The sequence below is a fragment of the Vulpes vulpes genome, chromosome 15, assembly GCF_048418805.1.
Source record: "Vulpes vulpes isolate BD-2025 chromosome 15, VulVul3, whole genome shotgun sequence".
NCBI lineage: Eukaryota > Metazoa > Chordata > Mammalia > Carnivora > Canidae > Vulpes > Vulpes vulpes.
Genome location: NC_132794.1, coordinates 112,870,134 through 112,887,743, shown reverse-complemented (window position 1 = coordinate 112,887,743; position 17,610 = coordinate 112,870,134).

Sequence of the window (17,610 nt, the reverse complement as noted above, 5' to 3'; positions counted from 1 at the left end):
TTTCACTAGGTTGAGAGCACCCCGGGGGCAGGGGTTATGCCGTACTTCTCCTCCTCAGCAACTGGCAGGGAGCCTGGCACCCATGGGTGTCAGGATGTTCTCATTTCAATGTCACCAGCCAGTTTTTCACTGCATCTGGGCCTCACCAGCTGTTCCACGCTTGTCTCCCTTCTGTGTCTCACTCCATCTGGGAAAGCAAACATTGCGTAAGCTGTCTCTTCAAACTCAAAGGTAATGGGAGAGACAGACCCTTTCCAATTCTGAACAAAAATTGCCGTTAAGTTTAAATCACATTCTGAGTTGAGACAACGTCTGATGTATACACATAATAAGTGCCATTCACATGCCCTGCTTGATGCTTCAAAGCCCTTACTTTGGCATTGATGGTGCTCAGAGCCGTGGCTGAAGTGCATGATGGGTAAGGAGGGGTGCGGGTGCTAGCAGCAGCCTCAGCTAGAAGCAGAATTCTGAACTTTCCAGGTTACATCAATGAAGAAACTTTAGTCTCAACACAAAGTAACAGCAAGTTTTCATCAAATTGTGGGTCCCAACCGCACTGCAATACAAAGATGTGATTCAAGATTTGAAACTTTCTCCTCCTCCTATAGAATATATGCATTTCTCTAAACACATGTATTATTAATAGCCCGTAAAATATTAACTTCACCTAAAAATGCATTATTAATGACATAATCTGTGCAAAACACACATTGGTTTTCTCCGGACACTTTATTTAGAAAACCCAAGTTCCCTTTTTCTTGATGTTGGTGCAAGAGACAATTCTTTAGATGTTTATTTGTGATGACCAAGAGAGTTCATGATCTCATAGTCAAGGAGTCAACACAGAATCAATAATTCTGTCAAAAAAAAAAAAAAAGAGCAAGATTTCAAACAAGAGATTGCCCCCACCCCACAAAGCTGAAAAACACAGGGACACCATGGGACCAGTTTGTCTTTAGAAAATGTACTACATGCTTTTTGTTTTTGTTTTGCTTTCTGTGAACACTTTCTAAAATGAGATCCAAAGTCCTGGAGCCATAAGAAGGCCCAGCACGGTGATTTCGTGGTTGTCTCCATATACGTGCTGAGAGACATCGTGAAAAGATCTGTGGTAACAGTTAACTCATTGCCTCGGGCTTATGGACACCACTTTCTGCTTTAAAACAAGGCACTTGCATTGCTGTTTGCAGATGAGCACTGTATTGCCAGCTCTAGGAATTTTCAGAAGTCATTAACGCTAGAAGGTACACATCATAATCCAAATCTCTGAAGGGAGAGAAGGAAGATGTTGACTTCAATCTTTATTTGGTCCTGTTATGGGACTGCCAGGCTCTGGAAAGGCAGCTCATCTCCACTGCCTTCTGAGCATATTGTCCTGGGAAAGACAGCCCCACATATGGTTTGAATTCAATTAGCCAGATCCTCTGAGAGGCACTAGGGTACCATTTAGGGCATTGCTTCTTGAATTCTCATTTGCAGCCTTTCAAATAATGTTCAAAGTCATTAGACCATAAAGAGTTTTCATTACCCTTCACTCGAGTCAACAGCAACCACGTATTGATTGAGCACCTACTTGGGGTGCTGTGCCAGGGACCGCATGGGTGGCGTGAGAGGGGACGCGGTGCAGAGCACCAATGCTTGAGCACGCGGAACGCACACCTTTCTGGCAAGAGCAAAAGAAGGAGCATTTCTCCAAATATGGAGCTGTAGTAAAAAAACAAAACAAACCCACTTAGATTTGCTGATGCAAGAATGGGAAATTGCTGAATGTCAAATGACACTGTAAACACTGTAAATAGTTGAATAGCAAAGTGGGACAGATGTTTATTTGAACTATGCAGCAGAGGGTGATGTCCTTTATAAAGGCTTCAGACAGATGAACGAAGGAAAAACAGCATTCGGTACAAATATGGTGGAAGGACATGAACAAATCTTTGGCAGAAGACAGAGAAATGATCAACAAACATGCACAACTGGTAAAGAACACTAGCATCCAAAGAAATGAATTAAAATAATGTTTCAAACTATCAAATTTTCTGGTGTTTTTTTTTTTCTTTTTTAAGCGTGAAAGAAAACTGTAGTAAAATGCACAGGGAGCCCTATGAGATTGAGGTGTGGGCCATTGCCTCTTGGGCCCTGCTCAGTTTTAAGATATCTGTGCTCTGTCCACCCCACGCCTAGCACACATGCTATCCCACCTGTGCAAACCGTGGGGAGCGGCTCAACTGCAAGGTCCTGAAGTGGGAGCCAGAGGATCCCTCGAGTGGGAGTGAAGGAGTGGTGAGAGCTCAGAGCTTTGCAAAGGAGGTCCCAGCCTGCCCAGAGGAGGGTGGGGTGGAGGAAATCCTGCACAAGGGAGACCCTCCAGGTCTGCAATGCCAGGCTGTGCTTCCTGCGGCTGAGCCTACAGTGGAGCCCGCTTCCCCCTTGAGCAGCTTGGAGCAGGGCTCTCTTTCTGGCACCAGACAGAGCAGACCCCTGCATGCTGAGTGGCGGAGCGAATTACCCCAACCTGTCCAGCGGCATTTGACCATTTATGTTAGCAGCCCTTCCCAGGAAGGAAATTCACCAAAGATTAAAGCTTTGTGTCTAGGGACACTTAATTGAAATTTTATTTTTTAATAATGAAAAACTGGAAAAAACTTAAAAGTTCCACAGGAAGGAAATTAAGGAAGATCCATAAGATGATGTACCAAGGTCAGGGCAGCATATTTATGGTACAGCGTAATGCTATGGAGCTGCTACTAAAAAAAAAAACCTAAATAGTATGAACCCATAAATTGGCAGAAAACAGTGTTTTTATGCATAGGGAGAAATCTCCAAATCCAAAATCAATTAATGTTTTATTTTAAAATAGTATCACATTGATAGGTAAGTTCCAAGAGCAGCACAAAGAATGCTCACACACCTTCACAGACCTTCACCCAGGCTCACCAACTGTGTTAACATTTTACCACATTTGCCTTACTATTCTCTCCCTCTTTCTCTCTCCACACACACACACAATATATATTGTGACTCTCTATAAAATAATATATATTATATGCAATATGCATGTACAGGTAAGTACATTAGGCAATCTATATATGACATATATATAATGTGTATAATATTTCTATTTCATATATACATTATATATACACATAGGTATTGCATGTGTATATATGGTATATGTGTCATAGTGTCATAGTACACATGTTATGTAAAACTGTATATATTATTTTTCTGAACTATTTGATACTAAGTTGCAGAAATCATCTCCTTCTCAAAATAGTGACCTTTGTACTTTATTTTCTTCTTTTTATGTTTTCCAAGTTTTCTGCCTTTATAATTAGATAAAAACAAAAATTTATGCTATCTTAGGGCATTTATCACTTATTTACCTCTCAAGTTTTTTTTTTTTTAATTTATTTATGATAGTCACAGACAGAGAGAGAGAGAGGCAGAGACACAGGCAGAGGGAGAAGCAGGCTCCATGCACCGGGAGCCTGATGTGGGATTCGATCCCGGGTCTCCAGGATCGCGCCCTGGGCCAAAGGCAGGCGCCAAACCGCTGCGCCACCCAGGGATCCCACCTCTCAAGTTTTTAAAGTAATTTAAAAAATTACTGTCTGGACAATAAGTTGATACAACTCTTTTGTTGTTTTTTTTTTAAAGATTTTATTTATTTATTAGAGACACAGAGAGAGAGGCAGAGACACAGGCAGAGGGAGAAGCAGGCTCCACGCAGGGAGCCCAACGTGGGACTCGATCCCAGGACTCTAGAATCACGCCTTAGGCTGAAAGCAGGTGCTAAACCGCTGAGCCACCTAGGGATCCCAATACAAATCTTTTGAAATCAACTTAGAAATACATATCTGAACTGTAAAATGAACATTTCTTTTGAACTAACAATCCTACTGCTAGCATTCTAGAAACTTTTAAAGTTTTGAAAGGGCGTTGTGTAAGAAATGTAATTACAATATTCTTTTTAAGAGGAAAATAATGTGAGGAGTGCCTGAATGGCCCAGTTGGTTAAGTGTCCAACTCCTAGTTTCGGCTCAGGTTATGATCTCAGGATTGTGAAATTGAGCCCCACTTTGGGCTCTGCACGCAGCTGGGATTCTGCTTGAGATACTCTCTCCCTCCCCCTGCACTCATTCCCTGCACTTGCAAACACTCTTTCTGTCTCTGTCTCTTTCTCTCTCAAATAAATAAGTAAATAAAATCTTTAAAGAAAAAAAAAATGTGAATAAGCCAAACATCCAACAACAAAGAAATGGTTACAAAAACTCATATATTCATCTGAAAAAATCTTACCCATTAAAAGGTCATGAATGAAGTACTTATTACCCCTGGGAAATAGCAATGTTATGGACTGAAGGTTTGGGTGGGCGGGATGTGTGTCTGGGGGAGGGGGGGTCATCCTGAAAGCCCCACTAAATGGGGAAGCCATCTAATTTGCGAGCCAGGCTACCCTCTCCTGCTGGGAACAGAGAGCCCAGAGGGAAGCCTGGAGTCTCAAACACCACTTGCCAGAGGACCCCTCTAACAGGGACAGTGAATGCAGAGGGACTCCCCAGGAGTACTGCAAAGAGGACCTAACTTTCTCCCCATTCCATGCCCAAGGCCATTCCATAACCAACGGCTCCCTTCTCTCCTAAACCCACATGCAGCCTGGGAATCATTCTGGAAGCCACTGCACCATCAGGGAGTGACCCTATGAGTAAACCTATCTGCCCCCTTGAGCCATGCCTTGGGGGTAAAAGAATGCAAATGGAGATTCATGGGGTGGGGCACATTGTGGGACAGAGGAGGGGTGAGTTTGGGACCAGTTTGTCTTTAGAAAATGTACATGGTTTTTGTTTTTGTTCTGGCCACAACCAGAGCAACCAGCACCTGATAATGAAGACTCCCCTCTCCACCCCCTAAAAAGCTGACTCTCAGAAACAGTAGTCGCTGACCTGGGGAAAAATGTTCCCGTTAACATTAGATGACTGGTCGTTTTGATTGTCATATTGCTCGAGGCTCTGCACCCTGCACCCTAGTGCCTTTGGGCCAAGGGTGACTGTCCTCCAACGTCCTGAGCATAGAGGCCTCCAGTCTGCTTGGTGAGAGATTAGCTCTGTGTGGGTGTAGCAGGTCCTAGCACCGACTCTGAAAAGCAGGGTGCTATTCCTTGCCAGCCTTCTTGCTGGCGTCCAGGATAAATTCAGGCTCTACCTTCTGGGCAGAGCGCAGCCTGAGCTGATGGCTCCAATGAGCACGAAGACTTGGTGGCACAACTCTAGTGGATGCCAGTGCAGGACACAGGCAGGAACTGGTCACTCTCTACTATGGGATTCCATCCAAACTTAAAAAAAGGATCGGTTCTAAGATGAGCACAACCATTAACGGCTGCTTGAAGAGACAAGAAAATCATTAAAAATAGCAATATTCTCAGGGCCGGAACGCACGGTCACAGGAGTGCATCCTCAGGGATGGCTCTTCACGTTCAGATGGGGAGGATTTAGGAACTGCGAGAGTTCCAGGGTTTGCAAGAGAGCCCTATCCATCTACGTCAGGGTGTCAGACCCACGGGGTGAGCCAGCGGAAAGGCAGAGAGACACGATCCCGGGGAATTCAACCTCCAAGTGCAAGTTTTAACTTGAAAATCGGTTTCATTTATACCAAACGAAATCGTCAAGGAAGTGACATTTTAAAGGTTCCAGTTCTTCAGGGGTAACAAAGACACCCATTATGTCCAAGCGAGCAGCTGTTCTTTGATGTTTTAAAGGGCAGCAGACAGAGTGCCCAGGTGGAATTAGGGCCGGATTAGGAGGCCGGCGAGTTTGAGGGAAGAGGCCGGGGGAAGGAGAAGGCCTTCTACGGTTTCAGGCCTGGGTCTGCAGACAGCGCGACACATGGACGCAGAAAACCCTCCTGGGCCCCGGACAAAGCCAGGGCCCTGGCAACTCTCGGCTATCTCCCCTGCTTGGGAAGATGTATTGCTGGGGAAAAAGAGGAGGGTGTTGTCCTACATGACTCATCCCCTCCAGTCTGGAGACAAGAGTGGGAATTACTTCATTATTCCAGGACAGAAAGACTTGGCACTTCAGTGAGCAGACCCTGTTCCCATCTTCTGCTTGGGAACAAGCAAGACAGAGCGAACCCCAGCGCGCCAGAGATGGGCCAGTGTGGGGGACGGAGGGGGTGTTTGCAGAGGGCCCCTGACTGTCTTACCTGTGTCCCCAAGGAGGAAAACAGACTCCCCCGCAACCCCCACAACGGCCTGCTGCCCCATTAAGCGGCTGCTTGGAAGTCAAGGGTTTTTACCAGAGGAGCAGTTCCAGAACGTGCGAGGTGGGCACAGCGTAGCTGATGACGTCTGTCTTTCTGCCAAGACCTGCTTGAACGTTGGTAGTAATTAAATGTGCTTATTTCTGTGTCAGCGATTTCAGTTCCGAGGTGGGTTGTTGTCAAGAGATTAGAACGATCTCCGTTTTCCATAAAGGCTTCAAGGTAATGACTGTGTCGAAGCCCCTGCGGGTGAGTGTGGTTTGCTGGCGCTGGAGCATCGTTCTAGGAAAATCTGGTCTGTGCAGGTCTCACCTGCTGAGTAACCCCCACAGCTCTTTCTTGGAGGAAGCCCTAAGTCACTTGTCCACAAGGTGTTTCCTGCAAGACACAGTGGCAGGACCGAGACAAGAGGACGGTCTTTCAGAGGATGCTTTCCCAGAGCTTAAGCACCGCAGCGTCCAGTGTCGAGGGTCCTCGGGGGTCCGCCCCCAGCCTTCCTCCTGCCTCTCCCACCCCTCCCAGCCCCTGCTCTACCCTCTAGGCTAGAGAGGACACAGCAGCTGCAGGGAGCGTGCTCTGGGCTCATGCCTCCCAATCCTTGTCTACACTATTCCTCCTCCTGGGAAAGTCACCCTGTCTTCACCTACTGAACTCCTACTCACTCTTCAAGACCCCCTCTCTTCCAGGAAGTGGCTCCTGGCACTTACTAAGTTCCCACACCCCGTGTGACCTCTACATGAACTCTTCTAAGATCTGATTATAGTTCTATTTTCAGGGGGCGTCTGGGTGGCTCAGGCGGTTAAGCCTCCATCTCTTGATTTCGGCTCAGGTCATGATCTCCGGGTCCTGGGATGGAGCCCTGAGTGGGGGCCCCACGATCAGCAGGGAGTCTGCTTGCCTCCCCCTCTCTCTGCGCCTCCCCTCACTTGCACTTTCTCTCTCTCTCTCTCTCTCTCTCCCTGTGAAATAAATAAATGAATCTTTTAAAAAAATTCTATTGTCAGGGATGGAGAAAACAATTCATTGACCTAGGATACTATCAGTATCTGCTAAATAAAAATAAAATAGTGAGTTATAAAATGTATGTCCAGTATGCTCTCAAGTTGGGTTAAGATAGCTAAATAGATAATATATCTCAAGTAAAATTTAAGTGATTATCCAGAGATGATAATAGTATAGATGGCTTTTGCTTTTTTTGTTTGTTTGTTTTTGCTTTTGTATAGTTTCTAACATTTTTATTATGAATCTTGCACTGGTTTTCTCTTGCTGTTATGACAAATTACCACAAACTTAAAGCAACACAAATTTATTATTTTACAGTTCTGTAGGTCGGAATCTGGAAGGGTCTCACCAGGAGAAAATCAAGGTGTCTGCAAGGTTGGATTCCTTTCTGGGGGCTTTGGGGATGAATCCACTTGCAAGCTCATCCAGGCTATTGGCAGAAGTCAGTTCCTCATGTGGGGGTTCCCTTGGGGTCCCCGGGTCCTTGCTGTCAGCTGGGGGTCATCCTCACCTCTAGAGCATACTCACACTCACAGGTCATCTGCCCTTCAGGCTGTTTCCTTGTGTGCAGCTTTGGGAAGATGGGGTTGAGAGCCAAACCTGGGTTGGCAGCGGGTGGGAGACGACAGTGGAGGCCAAGGGAGTTTGCTCACATCACACATGTGACAGTCCTACGGGCCACCTGCAAGTAAAGGACTGAGTCTTGTGGCTTTGTGAGCACAAGAGCCAGTGTTGAAAGGCAGTGGAGACCCAGGTAAATGTAATAAAATGCAGCCTCATCCTCACCTCCAGGCTGGTATGATTCGAAGGAATGAATGCTGGTGACATGAGAAGCACATTCATTCCAATCTCCTCAATCTTTCTCATAGTTCTGCTTTTGTCAGCACTCAGCCTCTGTAATTTTTTTTTCCATTCTGCAGCACCCTTGCCGTATAGAGATGCTCACAAAATGCTCACAACTGAAGTTACAGATGTAATCATTTTGCAGAAGTTCAATGAGAGCCAAAGATTTGCCTAAAAGTTGGGCTTTTTCCTTTAACGGCTGGTGGCTACAATTGTGTACAGAGAGTATTTATTCACCCAGCAGTGGAGTCTCAATCCCCGATCCATCGAATGGCAATCTTTACATGGACATGTCTGTCCAAGCTGACCCAAATAGTGTCTCTGTGACCACTCTCCTCTTGGCGTATGTGTCTAGATCATGAGGTCACTTCTGAGAATTACTGAACTCACAGATGGTGTCAGGGCAGGGATAGTGTTTGTATCTCATTAAACCTCCCCGAAGAGAAGATTGCTGCTCTTGGCAAGGATTGAAAATGTATATAAATTCTGGTGTCTGTGCTCATGGCAATATGGTAGCCAGGGGGGAAGAGATGGACTTTTCAAAACAGATCCACTCTATCTAAGCTTGGTGCCAACCAAGGCAGCTCCTTTCTAGCACTGAGTCCTGCTTCTTTATGCCTCCAGCCCTGTTGCACATGGAGGCTTTGGAGATGGAAAACATTTTCTAATCTCTGAGACTTCTCTGAATTTCAAGCCAAACAAATTTTCCCTGTATTTCCCAGCTATGGAGATAGGTTTACACAGTCCAAAGAGTTTAGTTGTTTATGTAAACTGTGTACCAAGTCCTGCCAGGTAAGTAGGATTTAGGCTTTTAAGAATATTCATTGGTTTATTAATGCATCCATTCATTCATTTATTCATTGAATCAAATGTTGAGCAATGACTGTGGGCCAGGCCAACATCTTCCTGGGGTACCAAGACTGCTCTGCCCTTGAAGGATCTCAATTCTAATGTCAAGTAACACCCAGGAAACAAATGGTCCCACAGAGGTGGTGGGAATTGTAACAGAGGGAGAAGATGATGTGTGAGCCGGAGGAGGGGTGCCAATTCTGCAGAAGCACACAGTTCCCAGGGGGCTTCTAAAACAGGGTGATATCAGAATGACAAAACCAGTGGCCGTTGTGTCACCGTGAGTAGGAAGCAGCTGGGACTTTTGTATGTTGCTGGCTGGGGGAACATTTGGTACGATCTTGTAACACTTTGCCAGGTTACCTGCTAAAGGTAAAGAGAGGGTCATAATAGTCCCATGACTCAGCAATTCCACTCCTGGGTTTACACCCAAGCTAAGTGTGTATGCACATGCCCACCAGATGATGTTTATGAGAATGTTCATTGACGGATCACTCACAATAGTTAAAAACTAGAAACAACTCACATTTCCATCAAATAGGCTGGATTCAATAATTTGAGATATATCCGTATGAGGGGATAGTATGGAGCTATAAAAGAATAATCTACTACCTACAGCAACACGTGTGAATCTCACAGACATGGTGACAAATGAAAGAAGCCAGACACAAGGACCATCCCCTGGGAACCTATTTGTGTCCTTGGTGATGGAAGGTAGCAGAGTCCTTACCTGGGGGGGGGAGGGCCTTGATTAGATTGGGGCAAGGGTGGTGGGGGTGCTGGAAATATTCATGTCTTGATCAGGGTGGCAATACAAGGGGGTCGTGTAAGTGAAACTCATGAAATGGTATGTTTAATATTCAAATGCTCTGTATAATAGTAAACATTAAGTAAAAAAAAAAAATCAACTAACAGATACACAAAACAGAATGCTATCACTTAATGTCCCAGGACACGTAAAGGACCCCCAAGTTGGTAGGCGTTATAAACAGATACACTGGGGAAAAGATTTTGTTCTGAGATGTACTAGTTCCAGCAGGGAGAGAAGTAGGAAGAGCCCAGGACCAAGTAGAGACAATGTGAAGCTGTCCTCACACTCAGCACAGTGACCCCGGGAACGCCTCCCTGGGCCTCCCTTCCTGCAGTTTTTTTTTTAATTTTTTTTTTAATCTTTATTTATTTATGATAGTCACAGAGAGATAGAGAGAGAGGCAGAGACACAGGCAGAGGGAGAAGCAGGCTCCATGCACCGGGAGCCCGATGTGGGATTCGATCCCGGGTCTCCAGGATCGCGCCCTGGGCCAAACGCAGGCGCCAAACCGCTGTGCCACCCAGGGATCCCCCTTCCTGCAGTTTTAAATCGATGCTAATAACTCTTAATAACACCCAAGATTGTGTCATATATGATCTCCTACTAATACAGTGTCTGCACACAAAAATGATCAATAATGAAGAAAATATGTGAGTTTCCTACAGTGATGCCCACTTTTTGAGCATGAGAACCTATTTCAATTTTTTTTCCAATGAAGTTTTCTGTTTTTACATATGAAGATTTTCAAGCATAGAGAAAAGTAGAGAGAAAAGCATAATGGCCACCTAATCCATCCACCAATCCATGTAACAAATGGTAGCATTTTGTTATATTTGCTGTATTATTTTCCCGAGTTAGACCTTTTTTTGTTTTGTTTTATTTTTCAAAAACTATTTTATGTATTTATTTCAAAGAGAGAGAGAGAGAGAGAGAGGGAGAGGGAGAGAGGTGGGGGGTTTAGGCAGAAGGAGAAGGAGAAGCAGACTCCCCACCAAGCAGGGAGCCTGATGCAGGGCTCGATCCCAGGACTCTGAGACCATGACCTGAGCTGAAAGCAAACGCTTAACCAGCTGAGCCACCCAGGCACCCCTGAGTTAGTCCTTTTTTTTTTTTTAAGATTTTATTTATTTATTCATGAGAGACAGAGAGAGAGAGAGAGAGAGGCAGAGACACAGGCAGAGGGAGAAACAGGCTCCATGCAGGGAGCCTGACGTGGGACTCGATCCCGGGTCTTCAGGATCATGCCCTAGGCTGAAGGCTGCACTAAACTGCTGAGCCACCAGGGCTGCCCTAGTCCTTTAAAAAAAAAATCTTATTATAAAAATTTTGAAATATTGACAGAGAGAGAGAGAGAGAGAGAGAGAGAGAGAAGTATGAGGAGCTCCCGAGCACCCGACACTCAGTCTCAATGATTACGAAATCATGGCTAATCCTGTTTCTGTCATATCCTCACCTGTTTCCCCACCTCCCACCCCAGAATTATTTAGAAACAAATCTCAAATACTGACATCCTTTCATGCCCGAAGTATGAAAAGACTCTTAAAAGAAAGGACTCTTAGAAATACAACCAGATCACTGTCATCCCTTTAAAAATTAACAGTAACTTCTTAGTATCAAGTCAGTATTCAAATTTCCCCATTTCCCTCATAAAAGATTTTTACAGATTGTTCCAATCAGGAGCCACACAAAGTTCACATACAGTGTATTGCTGATTTTTAAAAAATTCTTTATGGATCCGTAAATTTCCTTTCTTATTTTTCTTGCAGGCCATTTGTTGAAGTAACCAGGTTGCTTGCCCTGCATGTCAGTGCGTCTCATGCTCCCACAGGCAAAAGAATCACCTAGAGAGTCTGTGAAGACGCAGTTCTGTGGGCCCCAGCCCCAGAGATTCTAGATTAAGTAGGCTGGGGTGGGGCTTGAGAACCTGCATTTCTAGCAAGCACCCCAGGGATGCTGATGCTGGTCTGTGAACCCATGCTGGGCAGCGCTGCTCTGGCTGCCCGCCACCTAGCTTTCCCGAGCTGCATCCCCAGGGTGTCTTTGAATACTTTTCTCTGCTCATTATATGTTTTAAAGTCCATTTTGGCTAGATTTGGACAAAATACTGTATACTTTCATCAGAGGCACAACATCTGGTCATCTCTCTTGGAAACGTTAGCAGCCACCGATGATCATTCCTAGATTTGTTATTTCTCTGGGTTGCAAAACCACGATACTCTGATTGTATTGTTCCTTCTACGCTGATTACTTTGTCTGCTTCCCTAAAGACAGACTTCCCTTCATCAACTATTTGAAGACCCAAAGTTAGAGTTCCTATGACAGGATGATCTTTCTCTTCGTTAATCCATTTTCTTTCTTTTATTTAAAAAATAAAAAGATATCATTTACTTACTTGAAAGCGAAAGAGCAGAATGAGAGATCATGAGTTGGGGGAGGGGGTGAAGAGAGGCAGAGGCGGGGGGAGAAACAGGCCATAGGAAGCCTGACTAGGGCTCCATCCCAGGATCCTGGGATCATGAGCCGAAGGCAGCCGCCTAACCGACTGAGCCACCCAGGTGTCCCTAACCATATTCAAAATAATGAGTTGGTTGGCTAGCATCCTGAGCCAACAGAAGTGGGTTTTGTTTGTTTTTATCTATTCTAGTGAATTCATGAATACAAATGTACTTTTTTTGTGTTCAGTTCACTAGGCTATTATTTCTGATGCTCCAATTATTTTATCTTTGACTAATGGGGGCCCCGTCAGTTTGGCTCCTGGGTCCTTTTGGCTTGCCTCCAGGAGCCTTTTAGCTTCCTTTCTTCTGATAGGACAAGATTTTCCTGGTTCACCTTATACATTCTGTCTCCTGGACCCGGAGTCAGCCATTTCTCCAAGGAGCCCTGATTGCATTTAATGCAAATGGCCCTCGGAGACCACAGTCTGAGCACTGGATTGCATTCATTAGTGATGGGTTGGGCATTGTTTCCAGAACTTTTCAGTGCATAAAGCTAGAAAATATGTTTCTTTTAAAAATAAAATGTATGAGTTTGTAAGAATATTTTCACTCAGCCTTTAGGGGGCATTTTACTTGATCCCATCAATCTAAAATCTCAGAATAACAACTCTAGCCCTCTAGTCTGTAATATGATCATTAAAAACCCTTTGTTTTTCCTTTCGTTATGTTCTTTCTGTTCTTCGTGTATGTCTAACTAAGGATGTACAGTCAAATTAATGTCTTGAAGTCACACGAAATAGTTTCTGCCTTTGTGGTCGTGCCACAGATCAATATATAGCTACGTTTGTTTCATTTTGCTTTTGACTTTTGGGGACTGATTTTTTAAAATATTTTAAAAATTTAAAAATATACGTTAATTTTTTAAATCAGTGTAGATATTTTCGTGGTTTCAAAATCAAATGTACAAGCCGAAGTATATTTGGAGAAGTCTAATGTACTCCTCCCTCTCTGTCATGATCCTTTCCTCCTCTTATATGGAATAATTTTAAAAAATTATGGTTTATCTTATTGTTTTAAAATCAATATAATAATAGCATATATTATACATGTATTTTCATATCACATTTTCTTGGATAAATGGTAGCATGCTACACACACTTTTCTCCACTTAGCTTCTGAGACTACTTTGTTATGTCAAAAATATTTACATTAAATAGATCCACTTGGGGAATTTATTAAGAAAATATACAAGGACAAAGAAACTGCAGTGCATTTGGTAGCACTTTTAAATACGCGTACTTAAGTAAATGTGTTTATCCTAATGCATTGATGTAAAATTGAAAATGTCAGTCCCCCTCTCTGTCCAGCCTACAATAAATACTTGGTTCAAATATCAACAATGAGAAACCACAGGAAGAGACTTACTATTTTTCCATTCTTTTCCTTTTATTTGTTTGGATGTCTCTTTTTAAAAAAATAAACGCTTAAATTTTGGACTAATTTCAGACTTGCAGAAAAGTTGCAAAGATAGTGGAGTTCTCACATACTCTTCATCCAATTTTCCCTATTGTAAACATCTAAAATAACATGGTACATTTGTCAAAACCAGGAAACCAACACTGGTACGATACTATTAACTAAACTCCAGACTTTATTCAGATTTCACTAGTTTTTCCACTAATGCCCTTTCTCTGTTCCAGAATCTGATCCAGGATACCACATTGCATTTAATGTCTTTCTACTTTTAATTGACCTAAAAATCTATCAATGCTAAAGAGCGCTCCCATTTTATAGGCGATAAGGGACAGAAACCAAATGGCTTACTGGCAGTGGGAAGTTCACAGGATTGAAATCTAAATCTGGGTGGAATCTGCTTTTAGAAGAGGCAGTGTGGTTTAGGGGGAGGAAATGCAGACGCTGGTATTGGGCAGACCTGGGTGCGAGTCCTCATTGGGGTTTGCTACTTAGTAGTTAGGGGGTCTTGAATTATTTAGTGTCACCAGGCCTTAGTTTTAAATCCATAAAGTGGGTAACTAAATAAAATGTACCTCCCAGGGTAATAGAAGTTTCTAAATTACATATGTGAGGTGTTTGGACTGTAATAAGCGCTCAGCAAATGGCAATCACTGTTATCACAGCATCGTTGTTGGCAGACCAATACCCAGCACTTGGGAACCAGATGTTGGTTGTCTGCTACCCAGACTATCATTCTCTCTTACAGAACAGATACGTAATTTTAGTCCACCAGTTACAGGATGGGTACAACTCAGATATGCAGCCTCTGATGAAAGCGACACGAAGCAGGAGGCATTTTGGGAGGGCATCCGCAGCCAGATCTGACCTGGCTCGTACATCAGTGGCTGGCTTCTGTTTGGAAGGTGAGGCTTTCCACCAACACCCATTGACATCGCCCTGCAGGTATTTTGCCAAAAAATATGCATCTAATAAATTAACATCTATGTATTTTTTACTTCTGGAAGGACTGTTGACACTTTTTAAAGTGCTGGCAAGCTTTCTCGCGACAGAAGAAAAAGCTTCTGTGTGGAACCCTGCCACAGCCTTGATTTCTGGGGTGTGAGCACATGTGCGCCTGTGCGTGTGGTTCTTCTGCAGGGGTACAAGGCACTTTTGTGTCACTTTCCAAAATAGAACTCAAAAGTAGGTCGGTACAAGAGCGGTAAAATAGGTCAACTGCCACAAACCTAAGCAGAAGGAGGGGGTGGGGTTCAGCTCTAGAAAGATTTCATGTTTAGATCCTCGGTGTCTGTCCTCTTAAGGCCTGAAGGACCATGACACAGATCCTCTCCTGGACCCTTGCTGGCTGCCTGCATTTTCTTTCTCTAGGATGGAGAGCATGGTTGCTGGGCCTGGGGACCAAGCTGGCAGATTTAAGCCTGATGTCTTTGGGATGCCCAACATAGGACTGGGGACAGCATTCTGTTGGGGGATGAATAAGTGGGGTGCTTTCCTGCCTCTGTGGATAGGTGGACAAGCAGCTGGTTTTGAACGGCAAAATTGCACTATGGGTAATGTTTCTGGTATTTCAATGCTATGTAGCTGGACATGGAATCCTGTTGCACGTCACCCCCGCCCAGGGTGCTGCTGGAAATGTGCCTAACAGGATTAGGCTGAAGCAATGGCTTTTACCCGGCTTTAATGGTCCGCTCTCCAATGATACATTGCTTCCTCACCACTGTGGGTCATTTTTCCATATGGCACTCGAGACTGTCTGCATCCTGCCCCCCAGAGAGACAGCATTGTCCGGATGGTGCAGGATTTTGATTTCCCAATACTAGATTTTGTAAGGTTCCTTGGCACACCTCCAGGTAGAAGGGGCTCTCTAATAGATTATAATTTTTAAAAAAAATCAAATTTGATTTTGTGATCAAGCCTCTTCAATGTGACTTTCTGAGTTATTACCAACACACATTTCTGGTTTCAAATTATTCTGACTCATGCTCTTATTTATTTTTTTCCATTGTTGGCAATATCTCCAAGTAACCACAATCTTCATCCATTGTCTGATTACCAGAACAAAACACAGTCTGAGGTTGTTTAGTTCTAAAAGGGTTTGATTTTTGTTTCTATTAAATTTAAAAATAGTACCAGAAGTAACAGACTTGGTTAAAAATGGAAGATTTTATAAAACATGTCCTGTTACAGATTGCTAGCACTGTGCAAATCAGTCTTAACTTGATTTGCGACGGTAATGGGCCTTAACTGGAATAATTACAGAGGTTATTGGGGGAATGGTTTGGGAGAGAAATGAAATATTGCCTACTTATCTTCTTGGACCTCAACAATAAATATGCTTACATAGAGTCACTATCCTTGAGCCCAGTTTGGAAGGCTGTGTGGAGAGGGAAAGTCTTAAAGACCCAAGTGGGAATAGTCACACATTGGTTCATTTATCCACTGAACCAGAAATTGCTGTTCTTTCTTTTTTGCCAGGCTCTGGGCTAGGCACGGGCATATCGGAGATAATAGGTCGAGGGGCCCTCCCTCCAAGGCGCTGTCTGTTGAGTAAGGCAGGCAGGCTCACACAGCCATCGTTAGAGTAGAAAGTGGTAAACCTGATGCCAGCACTTAGAGGCAAAGAACTGTACAAGCAAAGAGAGGAAGTCTCCACTTTGCTTGGAGGAGTAGAAAAAACAATGCAGAGGAAAGGGCGTCGCTGTGAGCTTTGAAGGGTGGATCAGAAAGGAGGAGAAGCGTATTGTGACGTTCAGAGAAGCACAGAAACCCATGAAGTGTTAAACACTTTGCACATGTGGAGTGGTCCCGTGTGGCTGTGTATTGGGGGTAGGAGACAGATGAGGTTGGGAACGCTGGTTGGGGTCAAATCCCAAATGGCCTGGCGTATCCCAGGAAGGAGATTTGACGTATTACTAAAGGCCATGGGGATTTAGTGAAGTTTTGTCAGATTTTCATTTTAAAAGTGCTTTTGCAATAGCAGTGGCTAGAATGAGAGCAAAACAAGCTCCAGGGGCCTGTGACTGCTGTCGAGGGGAGGCACCATGGTTACCCAGCCCTGAGGCTGGAGCACTGGGGGTGGGGGAGGCGGGCTCAGGAGCCATTCCTGAGGCCCAGGAGACAGACAGGACTTTATGAAGTGGGAGAGTGTGGTTGAGGGAGGGAGAGAGAAAGGAAGGGGCGGGCCGGGAGGAAATGAGAGGGGACGGTGTCTTTGGAGTCAGACACACTCAGCTCCCAATCCCAGCTGTACCACTATCAAGTCTGTGACCAAGTCACTCCTCAGACCCTCCATCTCCTCCTTCAAACCAAGGGTAATGGACAGGATTCACTGGGGTCGATGAGATCCTGGATTCAGGACAGGGGCTGTCCATTATGATGACTTTAGGTGGGCTCAGAGCCACGCTCTGTGCCACATGGGGGGTCAGGAGACTAGAGGCTGCTGTCTGTGTCCCTCACCTCCAGCCCGGGACACAGAGGGGCTCTGGGGATGTCTGCTCAGCTTCTTTTTATTTTCCAGTTCAGCCTAGGACAAAGAAAGCTGAAAACTCCCGGGGAATATTGCCTAACACTTGCTGGGGGAAAAAAAAACCCACTGGGGATGCTTATACCCAGGGAGACGGGAGCACACCTGCCCACTGCTGGGTGTTGGTGGGCTTACGGCAGCTGGGGCATCGCCGGGCCAGGGCGTGCTGGTGATGAAAACCATCAGATGTTTGGTATCTACTACAAACTCAAATCCCAGACCAGAGCTTGGTGTAGGAGGAAGAACAATGGACCCCAGGCCCTAGAAATTTGAGTTGGCTTCTCTGCCTGAATCCTGCGAGGAGTAGTTAATGGGACAAAGGAGGCCTGCATAAAAGTGTCCATCAGAGGAGCATAGAAACTAAGATCCAGGGGACGGGCTGAAGTGAAGAAGGAGGCCTGCATGTGCCACAC